Here is a 12,828-nt window from a genome sequence, read left to right as displayed (position 1 = left end):
TTAAATTTATTTATTCTTAATGTGATTGGTTGAGGTTTTATTATGGGTTGTTTAGTAACTCTCATTTCTAATAATTACTAATTTTTATTTTTATTTTTTGATTTTTTGGTTTTCTTTTTTCTATTACTTCTATTTTCATGAATTATATTTTTTTCACAATATTTTCAATTTAATTTTTTTTTTTTTATTAGTTACTTTTTTTTGTTCCATTTCCTTTGATTATAGTTTTTTCTCCATATCTTATGACAAAATTTAATGAGGAAAAAATATTTTAAAACATTTTGCAATATTATTTTTTTTAGTTTTTTGTCTTTTTCTTTTTCTTTGGCCTTTTATTTTTTATCTATTTTCAATATCAATATTTTTAATCATAGTTTTTTTTTGTTAATTTTTTTTTGACTCTTCTTTTACATTTCACCTTTCTATAATTTTCAAAGCAACAATAAATCTTCCATTTCAATGAATATACTTAAATTAGTAAAAAACAATTCTAAAAATAAGAAATTAATAAAATTTAAACAAAATTAGAGTATAATTTTCTCCTATATATACACATCTCATTCTTCATTTTACTTCAAATCGTTAAGACCTATTGCCATTATTGGGGGCAATCAAAAATTATGGATTTGGAAAATGACAACTTGTGAAGCTGAAGTTGGCAATCTTTGTAATTTTTTATTTATTATTTCTATTATTTTTAAATTGCAGATTTCAATTAATCATTATTTTCTTCTTAGTTGCATTATTTTCTTAGTATTTGGAGGGAGGTATTTATTTATTTCGATTATTGTTAAATTGTAGATTTCAATTCATCATTATTTTTTATTATTTGCAAGTCTCCCTGGTCTCCCTGAACTCTAACAATGGCTAAAGATGTTCACGTTGAAGACAAAGGCACTTGTGCCCAACCATTATTGTGTTGCCCAAATCTCGGTGGAATTTTTGTAAAAGTATTGTAGAAATTTAGTCATTATTACTCATAAAAGTTGTCATTGAAATAATGGATGGGGAGTAACTTTGTTTTAAAAACAATTTTCAATGGAATAAATGAAGTATCTAAGTGGAGATGATTTTGATGAGAATGTCTCTTCTTGCATGCCATTTCTTTTAGTCAATAGTAATTATTCATTCATGAAATTTCTTTTAGTCAATAGTAATTATTCATTTTATATGGTGATGAGTTTTATTTTCAATTTCATAGTAACCATATCATGTATTTAAAACCGTGAAAGCTTAATATTTGATTGATGTTACGTTTTGTACCGAAGAGAAACAAAGTTGTTTTTAGCTATTTGTATTTTTTTAATTTTTTTGAGGTAGTTAACAAGTTTTTATGTAAATTATAGTTTTCAACACATCTTTAGTTGTTTTTAGCTAACTGTATTTTTTTAATTTTTTTTAGGTAGTTAACAAGTTTTTATGTAAATTATAGTTTTCAACAAATCTTTTGTAAAAGAGAAGCCACAATGTGATGGGATTTTAGTTGGACTTTTAAACTAGATTTCAATAAATTGATAGATTATTGGTTTGCTACATTTTCTCAAAATAGTGAAATTTATGATTTCCTAGAAAGATTTTTTTTTTTTTTTTAATATTAAAGTGTTCAGTTTTGTCTTTTAAAATTTAAAATATAAAGTTAGTTTAAAATATTTTTTTACAAAATGCTAAAGAGCTAAGAGGAAAATTTTGTATTTAAGTTTAACGATACATAATTTTTAAACATGTTGTTAGTTTTTTTCATGAACATTGATTAGATTTTTACAATAATAATTTTGAAAGACAAATTTCAATATTGGTGTTACCTTGATTTTTATTCTGCACTGTAAGTTTAACAATATATAGAAGTTTTATTTCGAAATTGGTATCATCCTAATTTTTTATTTCTTATTGTAAGGCTAGCAATATACAAAAAAGTTAAACATGTTTTTTGTCACACACCCACATGTTAAGTTATGCATAAAGAAAATTTTAAATAAATTACTATATATTACACAAAACTTACTTGTAAAATTCTATAAATTTACCAATGCATTCATACGTTACAACTGGCTAATGTAATATTTGACTTTTATAACACAATTCTCTTACAACAATTCATATCATGGCATACATCATGCGACTAATGTTTTAAAGGTTATACATTTAAGGAGTTTCTACCGAGCCCATAGGCCACTTGTCATTCTCGAGACACGATCTACTATACATAACTCATTGCATTTAACTCAGGCCTTTATGACTGTCCGATTTCTGAGCTACCAATTAAGTCCTTACCACTCGACCTCTCATATTACATCAATTCATTGGTTGTTTCTCGGCCTAGTTGGAGGTGTCACCTTGCTAGAGTCTTTAATACTGTACAGCTCCATCGATGGCTTCGAGATTGACTCTATATCAACAGTCTCCAATTGTCACTTGGATCGGACGGTGGAGGAAAACCTTGGGGTTCTATGCCTCCGGAGTAGTGTAGTCGCCCATTCATTCTTCCCTCTTCTGGGAATGGATACATCGTGCTCTGTGGGAGGTTTCCTCCATGCTCAGGTATTCACCATTCACTCACTTGTTACTGGAAGTTGTTTACTCCAAATTTGTTCAATGTTGTCACTTTATGCCTTCTAATTGCTCTTGGTTTTCCCTATCGGGTATTTTGGGCTTCTTGGCTCAGCATGTTGCAGTGAGAAGGTTTCTACAAGTGTTTTAAATCAGATATTGGCTGAGTGGTTTTCTTGCTAAGATTTTAGTCCAAGTCTTTTATCCTACTATTGTTATTGTATGCCAACTTTTAACTTCGGTACTCCTCCCAGTTGGGTTGGAGAGTTTTTGCAGTGATTAATCTTTGGATGAAATGCTTGAGGAGGCCCTCACTCGACCCTCTAAACGTGGTAATGACAGCCCCATCTACTGTCGGGTACTTGTGCTTGCCTAATGATTTATTGTTAAGGTTTATCTTGGTTGAGGGTTTTGGCTCCATAAGGAGACTGTAGTTGTGAAGTGTTTGTTGTTAATGCATTTCTTTGTAGTTATCTTAAGCATTGTTGGCCCTTAAAGGGCGATATGCATTTCATACATTTGTAAAGAGTTTTACACAACCCTCTGTTATTTTAACACTGTTTTAAGCAACTATAATTATTTTTAATGCCGGCCTTTAAATAAGGGCGATATGTATTTGTATATAATGCAAAGGGTTGTGCGGTTCAAACCCTCGCCTGACTCGGTTAGCTTCCCTTATTAATGTTAGGTTGGATAGTCTTGATGCTGCTGTGAGTAAATTAAAGTTCTTTATTTGTCGTTTACTTGTTTATCCTTATTCATATTCTGGGAATGTAAAGCTTTCCGCAGTTTCTTCGTTAGTTTTGTCCAATTTAAAAGTCTATTCTACTTGTCAAGTTGATGCTATAAACTTCTACTTAATCTGCAGATTCGAAGTATAATTGGTAATATTGTCTGCTCTATAGAATTGGTAATATTTGTTTCTGGAATGGAAGAGGAGCGGAGGTGACCAGAGAATACTGACACAACTCGCGGGATGGACATGGTCTCCAGGACTACCTGCTTCATACGCAGATTCCCGGGTAAGTGAACAAAGTTCTGGGTTGAATTTTCCTGTGGAAGTGTACAACCAGGCATGGGTTATGGATCCCCTTCTTTCTTTTATGTCCAGCTCCGCAGGAATTGCCTTTCAAAACCTAGAGCAACGTCATACTACGGTCTTGCTGCTTAATTTCTAAGGTTTATGGGGCCACGACTGTCCTGGCCGGAAGTTTGGTCATTCGGCCGTAGTTCTGGCTTGAGTTGCCTTAAGCCTGTCAGTTGTCGTAACATGAACTTTCTTAAGTTTTTTTTTTGTATTCAGTGATGAACTGTCTGGGGTCGAGCCCCGTAAGTTATTGCACATTATAAGGTTTCGCTTGTTGACAGTCCAGAAACCCTTGAGCTGGACCTTTTTGCTAATTAACGGATTTTGTATTCGGACCTAAATCTAGTCCATAAGACTTCTGACATGAATGGTTGTATATGGTAGTTCTGGGTTTATATAATTATCTTTGCTTCTTCCAAATGATGTATTGGATGTTTTACTGTCTTAATTCTGAGATATATTATGTGTGCAGTATTTCTATTCTTTTATTTTATGTCTGTGCAGAACGAATAATATGGGAAGCATTAGATTCAGGGTTTATATGTATGCCAACAGTAATTATTGAAATGAGGTCATTTATATACGTAAATCTGAACTGTTGTGTTTTATATGACTTTACTACGTCTCGACTTCCCTAAATATTGTTGCAGGTCATAGTTTGTTTATCTGTAATTGTAACAGTACCACTGAAACCCTTCCCGGGGTTTTTCCAGCCTCCCTAGGGTTTTGTCCTAGGTCGCGATAGGATTTCCGGCTGTCCACTTGAATACTCCCAGTGTCGAGTCCTCCCTTCTCGTGACGTTGTTAAAGTTCTATCATATATTCAGACTCTTGGACCGCCATTTGCTCAGAAACCCTCCCTTGACTCAGTCTACCATCTTCATATGACCCTGTTACAGCTTCTACCCACCGATACCTTGTTATAACCATATGGGTCTCTTGCCTTAGCTTAACCGCAAGCTAGAATCGATAATGATTCCAAGGTTTGAATGTCGACTCTCCATGCTTATGGTGTTATTTCAATTCATTATTTCCTCTTATCCGCAAGAACAGTACCTTCAGTTTTAGCAAGAAATTTCCCTAAAAGAATAAAATACTGGTTGTACAGGTTTACTTCTGATTTAAGCATGAATATTCACATTGTAACACTGTAACGGTTTACTTCTATTTCAAGCATAAATAGTCATGTTGTAATTTCATGGGTTCTGAATATGTTCTTTTCTTTGTTACTATAAAACTATAGTATTTGCAGCCATGGTTATATTCACTACTCACTATACTTGGGAGGTTCATATACTTAAAGCCACAGACCCTATCCACTGTTTTCTGAGCTTCCTCGCTCAGAGTGTTTCTGCCACTACCTATGCTCTAATTCCTCATCTTGTACCTAACAGAGAGGTAAGAGAATGTTGTCTAAGTACAGTTATCTGCTAAACATAAAAACAAAATAACCAGGTCTCTTCATCTGCTTCCTAAACAGTTACCCTTAACATATTTAATGCATTTCCTACCAGAATAAATTTAACAGATTACTCAACAGATATCCAAGGCAATTTTCCTACTTACCTGGTCTCCTCCTGTCGAATAAGACTCCTCAGAGGTTCACCAGGAATTCCTACTGCTTCTCTGTTTGACCACCCAACCGTGAGACTCGTCTTTCAAGACCAGAGTCTCCCCCCTAGCTTTCGCTTGCTGGATCACTATCCTCAGCAAGAATGCACTCAGTGCTTGGCTATCTGGTCATCACCAGACTTAGCCTCCATCTTTCTTTTTTTCTACCTGTCACTACAGCGCAGATTTTTTGCCTCCTCCCCTCCTTTTCTCTGGAAGCCTTCTAGTTAGGGGAGGTAGTTTGATTGCAGTTTTAACAACTGTCTTTTCCCAACTTCCTCCTTAGAAGTTGCCAGCATTTCAAGAAACATTTCTTACATATATATTTTTTGAAGAACACAATAACAATAACAATACTATTAATTTTCAAACAATTAACAGTGTTATTTTTAGCTTTGTCTCCTACCACAGTGAAAATCAAATATTTACATTCTCCCGGGACATCACATTTGGTGAGACTTCATTCCACGGCCATCGCCACTTGAGCTACCCCACATTAATTTTCTAAAAAGAGATTTATATTTAGAAAGATTTGTCATTTTTTTTTTATGTATAAGATGCAATTCAATTTAAAATAGCTTAATTTAAAAGATGTAAAGTTTCATTATAATATATTAATTTGTTTTTGAGAAGGTGGGTACAAATTTTAAATTTATGATCTTTTTGGGTTTGTCATCACAAATTTGGGTTAGATATTTTTTTCAAAATTGTAATTTTGAAATAATGAAGTTGTTACTTTTAATATATAGATAGTGTCATAATTTTTAATGAATAGATAGATTCAACCCCCTTAAATGCTTTGTGTGTGGAATATGAGATGTTAATATTTAGTTTAATATTTGTGAGGTGTAGAAGAAATGATTATTTTCATTAAAATTTGAGGATATAATTTCAAGCAAGTGATTTTGTGTTGTTTAAAATACATTTTTGAATGTATAAATGGATTTAGGCTCTAAAAAAAATTATGAAACACAAGAGTTCTACAAATTAAACAATTTAAACTCAAATTAAATCTGTAACAAATTTTTAGTTAAAATTAACCCAAAAAATAAAAAACAAACAAACCATTTTGTCAATTAATAAAATAATCTAAAATGATTATTATAACTAGCCCACTTTCTAATAAATTGACAGTAATCCACTTATCTAATTTATCTAAAAAAATAAATAATCTCAAATAAATCAAATTTGCATGAATAAAATTTATAACCAAAATTCCAAACCATCGAAATATTTTTTTTATATATTTTTATTAATTTTACTATAAAAATATAATAAATTTATTAAGCTATAGTTCTTGGTATTTTAAATTTTAAAATACTCAACCACTTATCCTTATGGCAAAAATAATATAATAAACGTACTGATCCTTAATAAAATACTCTGCCGACTTCAACGAGTTATCCGTATGGCAAAAATAATATAATACGGCACGAATAATACTCAACCACTTCACCACTTACTCGTATGGCAAAAATAATATAATAAACGTACTGATCCTTAATATTATTATTATTTGATATTTTAATAATATAATAAACGTACTTATCCTTGATATTATTATTATTTGAAATTAAAATATAATAAAAGTATATCAAAGCAATTCAAAACATTAAAAGATTCTCCCCGTGCAAAAGTGATGAAACGTGGGTCAAAATGTTTGGTAAACGATTCCAAATGTTTATTATTATTATTATTTTAAAGAGTTTAAGCTTTTGTGATATGATTATGAAAATAATTTTGGCAAAATCACATAGAGAATCATTTGTCGACACGTTTCGAATCAACTAGTGTGATTCATCAAGTTAAAGAACAAATCTGAACGATCAATTAAATAAAAGATACAAGTCCTTCCAACAGCTATATTATTATTTTAATTAAATTTTATGATGATGACGATGATGATGGTTAACGTCCGCTAAGACCAAATAATGGTCTATCACACCTAAAGAAACAAATTATCTATTTTGATTTAAGATTTTATTCCTATGCTCAAAAAGCTTGGAGAGAAGCCTCCCGAGCTCACTACAATTTTGACATTGTAAAAGGCTAAGAAGGTCAGTATTGTAACAAAGATTGTGAAACTGAAATCTAATGTGGTTATACCCGAGGCACTCTAAGAAGAAGTGGTTTTCATCCTCGATGTTCCTACTCTCACATATATTATATATGTATATATTTATTTATTTATTTTGCTTTAAAAAAATTTAAAAATATTTAAATTATAAAAAACTTATAACTTAATTCAAATTTTTTTTATTAAATTCTAAATTAATGAAAAAAAAAACACAAAAAAACCTCTAAAAACATCTATCAAATAAACTACGCTTTAACAATTCAAAGATATTAACAACATATAACTTCAAAAGCTACAATTTCCACATGCCCCTAAGAGTCTAAAACACTGACCCGGCGGGTTAAAATCCTAGACGGTTGGGAAAAAAAGTTTCCACCCGTCAAAATTATATCGTCGACTATATTACTTTTATGGAATTGTTTGTATTTTTATTGCGAAACACAAATGTTTACCATACTGAACCCGTGGCGCTACATGCTTTCTTTAGGAACATTCTGCCACACAACTAGCGAAACAAATGTTTAGAATCCAAGATATCCAGAGTCTACGTTGTCGATAATGATTCTAAGTGAAATAGTATGCATCATACTTATCATCATTACATTAAATGTGGCATAGATTAACATATACATTTGTGTGTGGAGTAACTTTCCAGTTGTAATGTTACTATAAATGTTTTGATTGGGTTAAAATTAATATTAAATTTTTAAATTAAATTAAAATAAAAAATAAGAGTTGTATAATATTAATAATTAAAAATAAATAAAAAAATTTAATAATTTCTAATTGGCGTAAGAGGTGGTTGGCAAATCCATTAAGAGGGTTATTATGATAAGGATGGTCAAAGACAGTGCCACTGCCTCCCACACGCTCGAAGCGCAGGGCACGGTGGTTGTCTGCATGATTACGACAAGACAGAGAAAGGAAAGTGGCATTCGCATGCACCAGAGTTGGTTGACAGCAAAGAAAGTTAGTAGAGAGGAGGGAGACCGCGAAGAGGAGACAACAGCAAAGGTGGCGCAGAGTTTTCGGGAAGGCAGAGAGATACAATGATCCCAAGTGTTGGTTAACGGGTATGTTCTCTGCCTGCACTACATTATGCTCCCCTATGTTTAGTTTGTTGAATTGGGATTGCATGGGGGCAAGGGGCTGGGGAGAGAGAGTAATTGGTGTGATGGGAATAGTTGGGAGGTGAAGGGTGGCGGGATTCACCATAGTTGCAGAAGCTATGCATGGATTTTACTCCGCTTAGGCATTGCATTCTCGTGCATGGGGTCTACTGGGGTTTCGCTCCGCTTTGGCATTCTCCTCTCGCGCATGGGGATCATAGGGATGGGGAGGGAAGGCTGTTGGTTGAGTGAACCTTGTTTGCTTGGCAAACCTAAAGGGAAAGGGTAAGGTAGCGGCAATTGCTTTAGAGTTAATTCCAGTCTGGGCCCTAAAACAAGTTGTGAAGCCTAGGGCTTTGAGGAGGACGGGGGCCATGAGGGCAGACACTAAGGCCTTGAGGGGAGTCAGTAGGGGGGAAGGATGTCCAAGGAAGGAGCCCTCCAGAACTGGGGAATTGACATGTTGAGAGAGTCGGTCATGCAGGCTTCGGCTAATGGTGGGAGCGGGGGATGGTTCATAAGGTAGGAGAGGGATGCCTAGTAGAGGAAGGGGCTCAGAAGATGGGAGGCCAAGATGAGCAGAGTCAAGAGTTGCAAAGACGAAGTTAGGGGGATAGGGGACGAGGTCAGCCAACAAGGGGCACTGGGGAGAAGGAGCGGGGCTACTTTAGATTGGGCTTCTGGGCGGCCATGCAATTCATGACCGAAATTGTGGCCATTATTGGTGCAGGGCAAGGGGCATGCAGGGGTGTCCAAAGCATCTTGGGTGGGGGTTTCTCGCAGTAGGGGGCTTTGAACAGGCTAGATGGGGAGAAGAAATATTGGATGAGAAGAACCATTGGCTGACAAAGATTATGAAAATAACGACTTTGAATTCTTGGTTACTTGTTCCCGAAGTAGGTAACTCCCCTTGGAGGAAGAGAGCATTGAAGCTTGTTTCGGGCCACAGTCAGGAGCAGGCTAGAAGGCCCTGGGACAGTACCATAATGGCTCGTGCAATGAAAGGCAAGGGTAGAGGGAAGAGATTGCGGGAGAGCGAGGCAAAGGTTGAGACAATAAATGTTGGAAAATGTCGTGGGAGGAAACCCATGGCCATACTGATACAAGAAGCAATGGCTGCATATGCAGGTGGCACCAGAGAGGAGATTCAATGACTCATCGCCGAGTGGGAGGAGGATATCAACAAACATGCGAACGCAGGGGCCATGGACGTGGAAGAGTGGAAGGTCTTGGTGCTTGATCCGGGACACACTTGTGACAGAGAAAGGTAATATAAACAAACTCTATACCTATATTGGCTGCTGAAATGCCTCCTAGGTAAGGCGATGGAACAAATCTGGATGACCGCCATTAAGGACTTTCCAAACTATAAGCAAGACTTTCAAAAGATATAATTCCAATTGCAAAAACAGGATGGTCGCCTGGGCCGAATCGAGAAAAATTTCTCATGCATGTGATTGTCGACCGAGCTACCCGGATCAAATGCGAAGGATCGGCCCCGGTTACCTCGGCCTCGACTGATCAGAAGAACTAGAAGGATGAAGTCATAGCCTTTTTTTCTTAAGTTTATATGCGGATAGCATTTACTTTCCAGTTCGCAGTAGTTTATATATATAGACAGACAACTTATGATTGTGGTCATGATAATCAAGCTTCTATAGCTTGGATAGATAGACTAACTAGTTTTTGCTACTGGATGGTGTATAATGTCATTAGGTGGTCAACAGACCTGGTTTCCCACCGGACATGTTGATACCACCTAACCATGCTAAGTGGTTGTAACCTACTTGCATATATTATAATGAAAAAGAAAGATCTATCAAGCTTAACAAAAAAAAAAAAAAAAAAAATTTTAATTATAAAATTATAAAGTTAAATTAACCGATAAAATTATTAAAATTTACATTATGATGAATTTTATTTAAAATCTTAAAAAATCTATTATAAAATGTAACCCTAAAAATTTAGATAATCTTAATTTCAGACTTAATTCCTCTACACCCTTAATAAATTCAAATTTAAAATAAATGTAAACTAATATATATAAATTGATCTATTAATTGTGATGATGATCCATATTACATAAACCTAGTAAGCCAATTTCTAATTACCATAGTGTGAATTGGTTAGTTGCATCACTAATATGATCTACCGTATCATAATGCCAGTGCATGTCATTGTCATAGTCTATTGCCTTGTCCATAGGCCCAACCCTTAAAGGGGTGATCTTTGATTTCCTTAAAAATATGAATGTATCTCAAAATGGAAAAATATTTATATATTTGTTTAACTCATCTTTGATTTCCTTGAAAATATGAATATATCTCAAAATGGAAAAATATTAAGCCTTCTTTTGAATCAGTCCGATCGTCTACACTTTTCACGTTCGCCATCTGTGCACAGATTTTGAGGCCACCTTTCTGCTCTCCACTTGACATCTACGCGCACCATTTTCTGAATTTTCAAGAGAGTTCATTTGAATTTTCAGTGGAGTTTATGGCACTGAACAGTATGGCACACATCAGTATGTGCACATTTATATTTATGACCACATATGGTTGACATTTGTATGTGCACATTTATATTCTCTAGTTAGTTATGCTCTCCTTGCTAGCTTGTTTCTTCGTTTCTAATTATCGTTATAGTCACAGTTCTGCAACTCACCAAAAATGTGTAAACAACACATACTAGGTAATGTTCCCCACCCTGGAGCCGAGTGCAGGTGGTTCCCTAAATCTCCCAAAACCATACTTAACATCGAAACCCAACGATCAAGAACGAAACCTAAATGTTATCCGTGATCAATTTTGCTAATGCCCTCCCTGTTTTCATTTCATGTGGAACCACAATTAAAATTCATCCAACCCCATCCACAGTTGTAGACGGAGGTATCAGTCAAGAAATATCTCATCAACAAACAGTAATGAATCAACATCATCAGATGGAATTCCATAGATTTGATAAAAGAATCCACATTGTCTTCTGGATTTTGTTCTCAAAGGAAGAAAACTGAATTTTGATGTGGATATTTGGGCAAATCTATGGGTTTGCATCAACTGATCTTGTTAATGTCTAGTTCTATAAACAGGGTTTTGGTTTGCACGTTAAACAATTGTGGTGACAATATCAAGGATTCAAACTTCTGGAGATATGGTTTCTTTGCAAGGTATTTGTTAGGCTAGACGCAAATCTTGAATGAATTTGACAGAATAAATAGATTACCCAGACCTGTGGCTTTTTTCACTGAAGAAATAATTTTTCAGGGTTGTAACCGACTACACTTTCTTGTAATACTCTCATATTGGGAAAGGCATCTTTGCTTCATTCTGATAAGGCAAGCACCCTTCCAAACTATTGACGGTGGAGATGAGTGGTTCAACTTACAAAAGTTCTCTAGCTCCTTCAACATTAAAAGAGTCTAAAAGGGGTCTTTGTAATATAAAAGACATACTGTTATAACATTTTCTAGGAGCATAATCAGAGATGGAAGCAATTTTTCCAAGTGCTTCTATTGTAAGCGAGTCCGAAGGCATAGGAAATCAAAAGAGAAACCCTGAGATAACCCCTGCCAAACCAAGAGCCTTGCCCTCAACCCTCCTCCTGCTCAACCCTCCTCCTGTGTGGACGATTTCACCAGAGAGACACTGAGCAGAAGAAGAAGAATCGCAGAGAAAAGCCTAACAATTTTTTTTTTCAAGCTCTCCGCCCATAATTGAAATGCCCACCATTCTGCTCGCATCCACCATTCCGCCCGCCCATAACTCTGAAATCTTTGTATTCTTTGGCTCGCCTTTCTTCACTCTTTGCAGTACAAAATTCCTCGGTATAGTCAAAAATTGAAGTTGGCTGCTTTTATCCATCTAGTTATTATTAGGAGTTGGAGGTGAACTATTTTCCCCTTTTCTGTCATTCATGTGAATATTGATTTTGTTCTTCCTGTAGGGTCCCCCTTTATGATGAAGACCGATTGACTTATTTTTTTTTTTATGTTTTACAGTCTCTCTATTCAGGCTAGCGTTCTGTGTAAGAGGATTTGCTCGGAGATATATTCTGGAAAGGTCCAAGCCATCATTTAACACTAGGTACATATTTATAGACCACTTAACTATTATGGGGATGTGAGAATTACAATGTTTTCTGTAAGCGTATGAATATTTATATGTATTAAATAAATCATCTGCATTGTTCAGTAAATCATGGTATTGAGTTTTGAATTCCTCATAATATTGGTTGCATCTCTTTTGTAGTTGCAGTGACTTCTATAAAAGGAGTGGCACTTTGATGTGTATAAATAAGTGAGTTTCCATTTTCAAAATAGATTTCTCATCTTTTGCGTTGGGAATTTGCAAGATACACGTACAATATCTAACGGTATTGTATGCAAGAATATGAATAAA

The sequence above is a fragment of the Pinus tabuliformis genome, chromosome 7 (assembly GCF_031772625.1).
Source record: "Pinus tabuliformis cultivar Carrire ecotype Pingquan chromosome 7, CPIR1, whole genome shotgun sequence".
Taxonomy (NCBI): Eukaryota; Viridiplantae; Streptophyta; class Pinopsida; order Pinales; family Pinaceae; genus Pinus; species Pinus tabuliformis.
Note: the sequence above shows the minus strand (reverse complement) of the source record.